This window comes from Otolemur garnettii, unplaced genomic scaffold (assembly GCF_000181295.1).
Source record: "Otolemur garnettii isolate 467f Iridium unplaced genomic scaffold, OtoGar3 scaffold00024, whole genome shotgun sequence".
NCBI lineage: Eukaryota > Metazoa > Chordata > Mammalia > Primates > Galagidae > Otolemur > Otolemur garnettii.
Window position 1 is genome coordinate 2,169,539 of NW_003852419.1, and position 11,249 is coordinate 2,180,787.

The window sequence follows — 11,249 nt, forward strand, 5'->3', positions numbered from 1 at the left end:
CAAGCTGTTGCCCTGGATAGAGTGCAATGGAATCACAGCTTACAGCAACCTCCAACTCCTGGGCTCAAGCGAGTTTCCTGCCTCCACCTCCCAAGTAGCTGGGATTACAGGCGCCCACCACAACGCCCAGCTATTTTTTGGTTGTAGCCGTCATTGTTGTTTGGCGGGCCCAGGCTAGATTTGAACCCGCCACCTTGGGTGTACATGGTTGGTGCCTTAGCCACTTGAGCCATAGACACCAAGCCCCTAATTTGATTTCTTGTGGTGGTTTTTGGGTTTTTTTGCTTTTGTTTTTGTGGGGTTTTTTGAGACAGAGTCTCACTTTGTCATCTTGGGTAGAATGCCGCCGTGTCTTCATAGTTCACAGCAACCTCAAACTCCTGGGCTCAAGCAATCTTCTTGCCTTGGCCTCCCAAGTAGTTGGGGGTATAGGTACCTGCCATGATGCTTGGCTAGTTTTTTCTATTTTTAATAGAGACAAGGTCTCGCTCTTTCTCAGGCTGGTCTCAAACTCCTGAGCTCAAGCAATTAGCCCACTTCAGTTTCTCAGAGTGCCAGGATTATAGGCATGAGCCACTTCAGCTGGGTTCTTAATATGTTTTTGAAAAGTGAAGGTGGGTATATATATATATATGTCACCCCTGATAGAGTGCTGTGGGGTCATAGCTCACAGCAACCTCCAATCTTGGACTTAAGAGATTCCCTTGCCTCAGCATCTCAAGTAGCTGGAACTACAGACACTTGCCACAATGCCTGACTATTTTTTTGTTGTAGTTGTCATTTTTGTTTTAGCAGGCCCGGGCTGGGTTCCAATCTGCCAGCCTCAGTGTATGTGGCTGGCACCCTAACCACTGAGCACGGGCACCAAGTCTCAAGGTATATTTTTAACAAAACAATACTGATGAGGATTTTTCCCTGAAAGGAACAACTCTTGTTTCCCCATCTTTGAAAATAAGGAATTATTTTCGGTAGTGCTTGGTAGTTATCATTTTCTGGAACATAATTTAACATTCCCATCTCTGCCCCTTTGAGCTGATTGTAAGAATGCCTTTATCTATTGGCTTCTAAGCCAAGAATGATCTTGACAGGTCATGTAATTTACCCCATTTTTTCTAGCTATGTTCACACTAAAAAAAATATTCCAGGCTCGGCGCCTATAGCTCAACCGGCTAAGGCGCCAGCCACGTACACCCAAGGTGGCAGGTTCGAATCCCCAGCCCGGACCCGCCAAACAACAATGACGGCTGCAACCAAAAAAATAGCCGGGCGTTGTGGCAGGCGCCTGTGGTCCCAGCTACTTGGGAGGCGGAGGCAGGAGACTCGCTTGAGCCCAGGAGTTGGAGGTTGCTGTGAGCTGTGATGCCACGGCACTCTACCCAGGGGGACAGCTTGAGGCTCTGTCTCAAAAAAAAAAAAAAAAATTCCAGAATGAAGTGATTCTGTTGTGATTCTAGATACCCCTGGAGAAGAAGACTCCTATTACTATTACTAACCAACATGAAACACTTACGACAATTCAGTCCCTGTGCTGAGCTGCTTTTATGCATCGTCTTATGTAATCCTAACAACTCTATGAGGGACTCTTGTTCCCTCCATCTGATATTTTCTAAGAAAACCAAAGCTTTAGAGAGTTAAGTCATTTACTCAAGGCTATGGAAAGGTGATTCTTCAGGCTTTTTTGGCAAATAATTTCTGTATGTAGCAATTTTCACATGTCACTCATTCATCTATTCATGCAATATACCAGTGTCATGCAGTCTTATTTGAAGACTTGAAATTCAAAGGTGAATAGAAGCTCCTTGCTCTTTAGAATCTTACCATTTACAGGGAGCAGCAGACATGAAATCTCAGCAATGTGATCAGTGCTGTAGGGGAAACAGTATAGCAGAATCATGAAGGACATGGGCTCTGGGAACAGGATGCCTGGGTTAGGATCCTGGCTCTTCTGCTCACTGCGTGGCCCTGAGTGAGTGAGTCCCTTAACATCTCTGTACCTCAGGTAACCCATACATGGAAAGGAGGTTAAAATGGTACCTACCTCTGGTTGTCTGAAAGATTAAATAAATGTTAGCAAACATAAAACACTTAGTTCAGAGCCTGCCATGTAGCGAATGCTTCATAGATATTTGCTAGATGTGAAGCACGTGTATGTACGAGAGGTTGTGGGGACATACACAGGGCCTTCACAGAATGGTGACTTCTAAACAGATGACTGGGGTTGTAACCATCAAGAGAGGAAGGGAACAGGGAAGGGGTGAGGGGTCACAATTGTGGTTTTAGTGGAACTTGGTGGCCTGAGGAGTGAAGGGAGGGTAAATGAAGGATTTCAGGCTGCTTCTCAGTAAATGCCTAAGAGGATGAGAAAGTTGACAGTAGGAAATAAATGCTTTGAAGGAGCCAGCTGAGGGTAAACAAAAGGCCTACCCAGCAGTCCAGAGAGTCCAGCTGAATTTGGAAACGAAGTTTGTGTAGTGGGACTGGCCCATGCAGTGATGATTCCTGTCCCACAGTATTCAGCTTTCCCGGAGTCCAGCGAGGAGGTGGACATTTGGGAACACCCCTGTTATCTAGTTCAAGCTGGGCCTGCTGTAATAGAAGCCCACTTGGGAACACCCCTGTTATCTAGTTCAAGCTGGGCCTGCTGTAATAGAAGACCACTTGGGAATGCCCCGTTATCTAATTCAAGCTGGGCCTGCTGTAATAGAAGCCCACTTTGGTTGCCCCTTCAGGGCTCTGTAGAACTTGAGAGCGGATGCAAGTGAGCCATATCATGCAAGGCTTAGCTGACGGTCCTCTGGTGCTTTTCCTGTTCAGACTCTATGGATTTATTTCTTTTAGTTCTAAGTCATTTTTGTGACTCTATAGTGCCTCTCCAAATCCTTGAATTGCTGTTGGAGCCCAAACTTTGATTAGATGTTTGAGCCAGTGGTTCCTATGCATTGTCTTTGTGTATATGGCATATGGTCCAGGATTGCTTTTCCCTTTTTTCACTAATGATACTAATGATATTTTATTTGCTCAGGTTCAATTGTGTTCCATCCCCAAAATGACAGAAAATACACATTAGCTCTTCTTGCCTGCAGCCGTTGGGTTCTTTTTCTCTCCCTAGCCCTATTACCAATTCAAGTTTATATTAAGAACCTTCCAGGCTCGGCGCCTATAGCTCAACCGGCTAAGGCGCCAGCCATGTACACCTAAGGTGGCGGGTTCAAATCCCCAGCCCGGACCTGCCAAACAACAATGACGGCTGCAACCAAAAAATAGCCGGGCATTGTGGCGGGTGCCTGTGGTCCCAGCTACTTGGGAGGCGGAGACAGGAGACTCGCTTGAGCCCAGGAGTTGGAGGTTGCTGTGAGCTGTGATGCCATAGCACTCTACCCAGGGGGACAGCTTGAGGCTCTGTCTCAAAAAAAAAAAGAACCTTCCAGTGGTAACGATTAGCTAAACCCTGGTGATTTACAGTGATGAATAAGACAGCGCCTGACTTAAAATGGGGAAAACAAGCTGTGTATAAAAATGTAATTATGCCCCAAAAGGGGCTTTCATATTTTTAAACAATTTAAAACATTGATACATAACAGATGTGCCTATTTTAGATACATATGATAATTTAATGCACTTATAAAATTTGTGAAGATTAAAACAGTGTAATCAGGATATCCATTACCTTAAATGTTTGTCTTTTTTTATGATAGAATCATTTGAGTTCTTTTCCTCTAGCTATTTTGAAATATATAATAGATTATTGTAAACTATAGTCACCCTACTTTTCTATCAAACATTAGATCTTGCCCCAGCTCGCCCGAGTCTTGTCCTCTCCTCTTCTGACATCATGTCCTTTACTACTCGTTCCACCACCTTCTCCAGCAATTACCAGTCCCTGGGCTCAGTCCATGCGCCCAGCTACAGTGTCCGGCCCACCAGCAGTGCAGCCAGCATCTATGCAGGCACTGGGGGCTTGGGCTCCTGGATCTCCATGTCCCGCTCCACCAGCTTCTGGGGCGGCTGGAGGTCCAGGGACCTGGCCACAGGGATGGCCGGGGGTCTGGCAGGAATAGGGGGCATCCAGACCGAGGAGACCATGCAAGAACTGAACGACCGCCTGGCCTCTTACCTGGACAGAGTGAGGAACCTGGAGACTGATAATCAGAGGCTGGAGAGCAAAATCTGGGAACACATAGAGAAGAAGGGGCCCCAGGTCTGAGACTGGGCATATTGCTTCAAGACCATCAAGGACCTGAGGGCTCAGATCTTTGCCAATTCTGTGGACAATGCCCTCGTCGTTCTGCAGATTGACAATGCCCATCTTGCTGCTGATGACTTTAGAGTCAAGTATGAGACAGAACTGGCCATGCACCAGTCAGTGGAGAGCGACATCCATGGGCTCTGCAAGGTCATTGATGACACCAATATCACTTGACTGCAGCTGGACTCAGAGATGGAGGCTCTCAAGGAGGAGCTGCTCTTCATGAAGAAGAACCACAAGGAGGAAGTAAAAGTCCTACAAGCCCAGGTTGCCAGCTCTGGGTTGACTGTGGAGGTAGATGCTCCCAAATCCCAGGACCTGAGCAAGATCAGGGCAGACATGCGGGCCCAGTATGACGAGCTAGCTCGGAAGAACCAAGAAGAGCTGGCCAAGACCTGGTCCCAGGAGATTGAGGAGAACACCTCAGTGGTCACCTCAGTTTGCTGAGGTCGGAACTGCTAAGACAATGCTCACAGAGCTGATGCATACAGTCCAGTCCTTGAGATCGAACCGGTCTCCATGAGAAATCAGAAGTCCAGGTTGGAGGACAGCCTGAGGGAGATGGAGGCCCACGACACCATGCAGATGGAGCAACTCAATGGGGTCCTGCTGCATTTGGCGTCAGAGCTGGCACAGACCCTGGCAGAGGGGCAGCGCCAGGCCCAGGAATATGAGGCACTGCTGAACATTAAGGTCAAACTAGAGGCTGAGATTGCCACCTACTGCCACCTGCTGGAAGACGGGGAGGACTTCAACCTTGGTGATGCCCTGGACAGCAGCAACTCCATGCAAACCATCCAAAAGACCACCACCCACAGGATAGTGGACAGCAAAGTGGTGTCTGAGACCAACGACACCAAAGTTCTGAGACACTGAGGCAGTAGAGCAGCATGTCCTTATACCAATAAAGAGTTCAGAGGTCACTGGAAAAAAAATTAGATCTTATTTCTTCTATCAAACTGCATATTGGTACATATTTAATCAATCTCTTTTCAGCCTCCCTTCTTGGCCTCTGATAGCCACTAGTGTACTCTATCTTCATGAGATCCACTTTTTTAGTTCCAATATATACGTAAGAACTTGTAGTCTTCTTTTGCTTGGCTTATTTCACTTAAAGTAATGGCCTCCAGTTCCATCCATGTCGCTGAAAGTGACAGCATTTCATTCTGTGTTATGGCTGGATAATGTTTCTTTGGTGTAAGCACCACATTTTCTTTATCTGTTTACCTCTTTTTGGGCACTTAGATGATTCCATGTTTGAGCTATGAATAGTGCTACAGATAACCCGGGAGTGTGGGTATCTCTTTGATACACTGGTTTCATTTCTTTTGCATGTATACCCAGTAGTGGAATTGCTGGATTCACATAGTAGTTTTAGTTTTAGTTTTTTGAGGAACCTCAATAATACAGTTTTCCATTCCGGCTGTACATTCCTACCAACAGTGTACAAGGGTTTCTCTTTCTCCACTCCTCACTGGCATCTGCTGTTACCTGTGTTTTTGATAATAGCCATTTTAACTGGGGTGAGATGAGATCTCATCGTGGTTGTGATTAACATTTGTGATTAGCGATCAGAGATGATTAGTGGTGTTGAGCATTTTTTTCATATAACTGTTGGCCATTTATCTGTATGACTTTTTTTGAGAAATGTTTATTCAGATCTTTTGTCCATTTTAAAAGTAGACTATTATTATTATTATTATTATTATTTTGCTGTTGAGCTGGTTGAGATCCTTATCTATTCTGGTTATTAATCCCTTGTCAGATGGATAATTGGCAAATATTTTTCTCACATTCTATGGGTTGTCTCTTCACTTACTTGATACTTCCTGTGATGTGCAAAAGCTTTTTAGTTTGATGTCATCCCATTTGTACTATGCTTTTGTTGCTTGTGCTTTTGAAGTCCTACACACAAAAAATCTTCGCTCAGGCCCCAAACCAATGTCCTGGTCATTTCCTCAGTGTTTTCTTCTAGTAGTTTCATAGTTTCAGGCCTAAATGTATGACTTTAATCCCCTTTGGTTTGATTTTAATACCTGGTGAGAGATAGGGATCAGTTTCATTCTTGTGTTTGTTTTTCCAGTTTTTCTAACATCTTTATTGAAGAAACTATCCTTTCCCCATTATATGTTCTTGGCACTTTTATAGAAAAATAAGTTGGCTGCACATACATGGACTTATATGGATTATATCTGGGTTCTCTATTCTGTTCCATTGGTCTATGTATCTGTTTTGTGCCAGTACCTATATTGATTCAGTTACTACAGCACTGAAGAGTATTTCAAAGTTAGGTGGTATAATTAACGTCTTCAGTTTTGTTCTTTTTGCTCAGGATCACTTTGGATATTCAGGGTCCTTGGTAGTATTCATATAAATTTTATTATCTCGAGATATATTCTTTCTATACCCAGTTTGTTGAAGGTTTTTTATCACAAGAGATGTTGAACTTTATCAAATGATTTTTGAGCATCTATTGAAATGACCAACTGGTTTTTGTTCTTGGTTCTGTTAATGTGATGTATCATGTTAATTGATTTGTGAATGTTGAACCATCCTTTGAGCCAACATTTATTTATTTATTTATTTATTTTTGCAGGGTTTTTTTTGGCCGGGGCTGGGTTTGAACCCACCATCTCTGGCATATGGGGCCGGCGCCCTACTCCTTTGAGCTACAGGCACTGCCCTAGAACCATCATTTTCATTCTTGTACGACTTGGTCATGGTGAATAATCTTTTCGATGTTTTCATAAATTCAGTTTGCTAGTATTTTACAGTTGAGGATTTTTGCATCTATGTTCATCCATGACACTAGCATGTAGTTTATTTTATTTTGTTATGGGTTTGTTTGGTTTTGGTCTCAGGGTGATGCTTGCCTCATAGAATGCATTTGGAAATATCCCCTCCTTTTCAGTGTTCTTGAATAGTTTTAGTAAAATATGTATTAGTTCTTTAGATGATTGGTAGAATTTAGCAATGAAGTCATCAGGACCTGGGCTTTGTCTTGCTAGGATACGTTTTATTCCAGTTCGGTCTCATTACTCATTGGTTTGTTTAGGTTTTCTATTTCTTCCTAGTTCAGTGTTGGTAGATCATACGTGTCTAGGAATTAATCCATTTCTTTTAGGTTTACCCATTTGTTGATGTATAGTTGTTCATAAAAGTGTCGTCTAATCATTCTCTGTATTTCTGTGTTTGTTGCCTCTCTTTTTTCATTTGTCAATCTTTTTTTTTTTTTTTTTTTGAGACAGAGTCTCTCTTTGTCACCCTGAGTAGAGTGCCATGATGTCATAGCTTACAAGAACCTCAAACCTCTGGGCTAAAGCAATTCTCTTACCTCAGCCTCCTGAATAGCTGGGATTACAGGCGCCTGCCACAATGCCCGGCTATATTTTTAGAGACAGGTCTTGCTCTTGCTCAGATGGGTCTTGAACTCATGAGCTCAGGCAATCCCCCTGTCTCAACCTCCCAGAGTGCTGGGATTACAGGCATGAGCCACGGCACCTGGCCCTTATTTATCTTTTTAAAAAAACCAACTCTTAGTTTCGTTGATCTTCTGTAAGAAAGATAATTTTTAGTCTCCATTTCATTTAGTTTGGCTACAATATTTATGATTTCTTCCTTCCTACTAATTTTAGGTTTGGTTTGTTCTTGCTTTTCTCATTCCTTGAGGTGGATCAGTAAGTTGGTTATTTGAAATTTTTCTACTTTTTGGATATAGGTTGTTTTTGCTGTAAACTTCCTTCTTAGTACTGCTTTTACTATATCCCATAGTTTTTTTGATATGTTGTATTTTCATTTTCATTTGTTTCAAGAAATTTTTTAATTTCCTTCTTAATTTTGTCATTGACCCATTATTCTTCAGGACTATGTTGTTTAATTTCCATATGTTTGAATAGTTTCTGAGGTTCTTCTTGTTATTGAGTTCTGGTTTTATTCTGTTGTCAGAAAAGATGCTTGATATGATTTCTGCCTTTTGGAATTTGATGAGAGGTATTTTGTAGCCTAAGATATGATCTATTCTGGAGAATGCTCCGTGAATAGATTGTGTATTCTGAAATAGTTGAGTGAAATGTTCTGTAGACGTCACTCAAACCTATTTGGTCGAGTGTGTAGGTAAACTCTGATGGCTTTATTTTGGGGTGGGGTAGCAAATTCTTTATTATACATATTGTGATCAATTTTATGTGTCACCTTAATCTAGTTTATGGTGCTTTGTTAGGCAGCCTAGGAAACAAATACAGGTGGTGATAAGGTCATTAGTTAAAGGCATTCTACTTTTACTGGACCTTTGCCCCTACCCCTAAAGTTCTTGAGGAACAAACTAAGAGATTGGCTTTTCCCAATTCTTCAGTCCCTCCCAGTAGTAAGTACGTAATCCAGGCCCTTTGCTACGTGTCTTCACAGGTGCTTCCTTTTAGTATAGATGACAAATACCTTTTTACCCCATTCATGGGCCTGACCACGGACCTACTTTGACCAATGAGACAAGGATAGAGGGGACAGTGTTCCAGTTTCAAACTGAGTCACTTCAGGAAGTCTGGAAAGTTTCTTTCAATCTTCTTGGAGCTTCTGTCATGTGCTGTGAGAAAAAAGAAATCCCTTAGGTAGCTGCTGGTCCCAAAATAAAAAGATACATGGAACATACGTAAACCCAGGTCATTTTCCAGAACCAAGGTCCGTCAATCCAAATGACACCCAGGAAAGCCGTGATAAGATTTACAAACTATGAGTGAGAAACAAATACTTAATTTGTAAAAACCAGTGAGCTTTATGGGTTATAATTAGGTACTATTATCAAAAGCTGATTAATATACTGAAAAACAGTCTTTATTCCTGGTTTAGATTTCTTTCTGTTCCACATTCACATCTGGTTTCCTGAACTCTAAGCTTATTCCAGTAAGCCAAAATCTCAAATTTCTACTTACCATTTTCCCTGAAAGTCTTAAAGAATTCCAGCTTTGAGTAGTTTTTAGTGAAGCCTGCATTAAAGGACGGTGTCCACTACAGAGAAAAGGAAGCATGCTCTACTTGAGGAAAGGTCATTTTAACCATTCTTCTCAGGAAACCTCAAGTTTAAATAGAACACACTGTTTTTACATTTTCCATTTCTTTTTTGAGCATTCCACAGTTCTCTTCTCTATGGCAAAACAATAAGCATTACATGTGTACTTCTACACTCAATACTTTTACACTTATTACATCTATTATCTTTGCTAGTAGTCTGTAACACTGGCAAGCCAAGGAGAAACCACAAGACAGTGGCATTCAGGAGCAAGAGTTATACATGGAGCTGTTCTCCATGTACTAACCCAGAAAGAATAAGAAGGCACAGAATAGTAATTTCTGATTGACAGAGAAAGTTCTAAGGCAATATCTCAGCATTGCTGGCACACAGCATCTCTGGTACACAGAGATACTCATGCAGGTTTAAATGCTCTTTTATAATCTCTCTAACAGCAAACTCAACTAAGGTGACTTAGAAGAAAAGTTGCCGAGTTTTACAGAACAAAGAAAGTCTCCAATATGAACTCAGTTCACCAGCAACACTGACATCAGTCAGTTCAGTCGACTTCCTCAGGGCATTAACACCCAAGTTCTTGGTGGGAATATTGACTTTAGGATTACTCAGAGGTCTTGTCTTTTTAAGAGTCTGTTTTCATTCCTCAGAACACATATTGGGGGCGGCGCGTGTAGCTCAGTGGGGTAGAGCGCTGGCCCCATATGCCAGAGGTGGCGGGTTCAAACCCAGCCCTGGCCAAAAAATAAATAAATAAAAATTAAAAATAAAAAAGAACACATATTGAGCAGCAAAAACTTCCTCTAAACAACTGTCAGCACACAGTTACTCAAAGCTTCATGTATGTTTGCACATGTTACAACTAAAAGCAGTAAGAACTTCAGGGATCACAGTTATATAAACCAAAGACTTCCTGCCTGGATTTGCATACAAGGTTAAAGGTGGGGCAGCCACTTTGCCACTCCCATGTGTCTTTGTTAATTTTCTGACTGGATTATCTGTCTGTTGCTGAGAGTGGGGTATCAAAGTCTACTATTATATTGCAATCTATATATTTCTCCACCTTCAGATTTTTAATATTTGCTTTATATACTCAGGAGCTCAAATGTTGGGTGCATAGGTATTTCTAATTGCCATATCTGCTCACTGAATTGACCCCATTATTATTATATAGTGATCTTTGTACAGTCTTTGATTTGTAGTCTATTTTATCTGTTCTAAGTACAGCCACTCTTGTTCTTTCTTTGGTTTCCAATTGCATGGAATATCTTTTTCTAACCCTTCACTTTCAGCTTGTGTATCTGTATAGGTGAAGTGGGTTTCTTGTAGAGAGTAGTTGGATCTTATTCATTATCCATTCAGCCACTGTATGCCTTTGAATTGGAACATTGAGTCCATTGCATACATTGTTATTACTGATTAATAAGAACTTAGTACTGCTATTCTGTAGCTTATTTTCTAGTTGTTTTGTAACTAACTTCTCTTTTCCTTTCTTCCTTTCATGCTGTCTTCCTTTGTGGTTAAATGATTTTATCAGAAGTATATTTTAACTTGTTACTTTTTATTTTTAGTGACTCTATTATAGGTTTTTGCATTATAGTTTCCACGAGGCTTATAAAAACATCTTATAGATATAATAAAATTGTTTCGAAGAGATTACAACTTAGATTATAAAGAAAAGATTATAAACAAGGAAAAAATTGTTTGGGTTGAATCTCTGTAGTATTTTCTGACCTTTCTATACTTAGATATTCTCTTTCTTGAATACTAGTAATTCTTTTAGATTTGACCTTTTGAGGTAATTTTTAATATTTTGTAGTTAACCATTCTTTTTTCATTTTTCTCCTCTTTGTATTTTCAAACTTCTAATGTACAGTATCACTGATTCTTTGTGGTATACTTTATCTGAATTCTGCTTGATCCATTCTGCTGGAGAGAGCCTCTAATAAACTTTAATGTTCAGCAAATGTATTTCTCATTTCCAAG

At 41.2% G+C, this 11,249-nt stretch overlaps 1 protein-coding gene and 1 pseudogene across 1 annotated transcript in view; both read left to right on the forward strand.

Moving 5' to 3' along the window:
* PLEKHH2 (pleckstrin homology, MyTH4 and FERM domain containing H2) overlaps positions 1-11,249 on the forward strand; it is a 115,590-nt gene that overhangs the window by 89,772 nt on the left and 14,569 nt on the right. The gene's annotated exons all lie outside the window — the stretch shown is intronic.
* LOC100966246 lies at positions 3,833-5,167 on the forward strand (annotated as a pseudogene).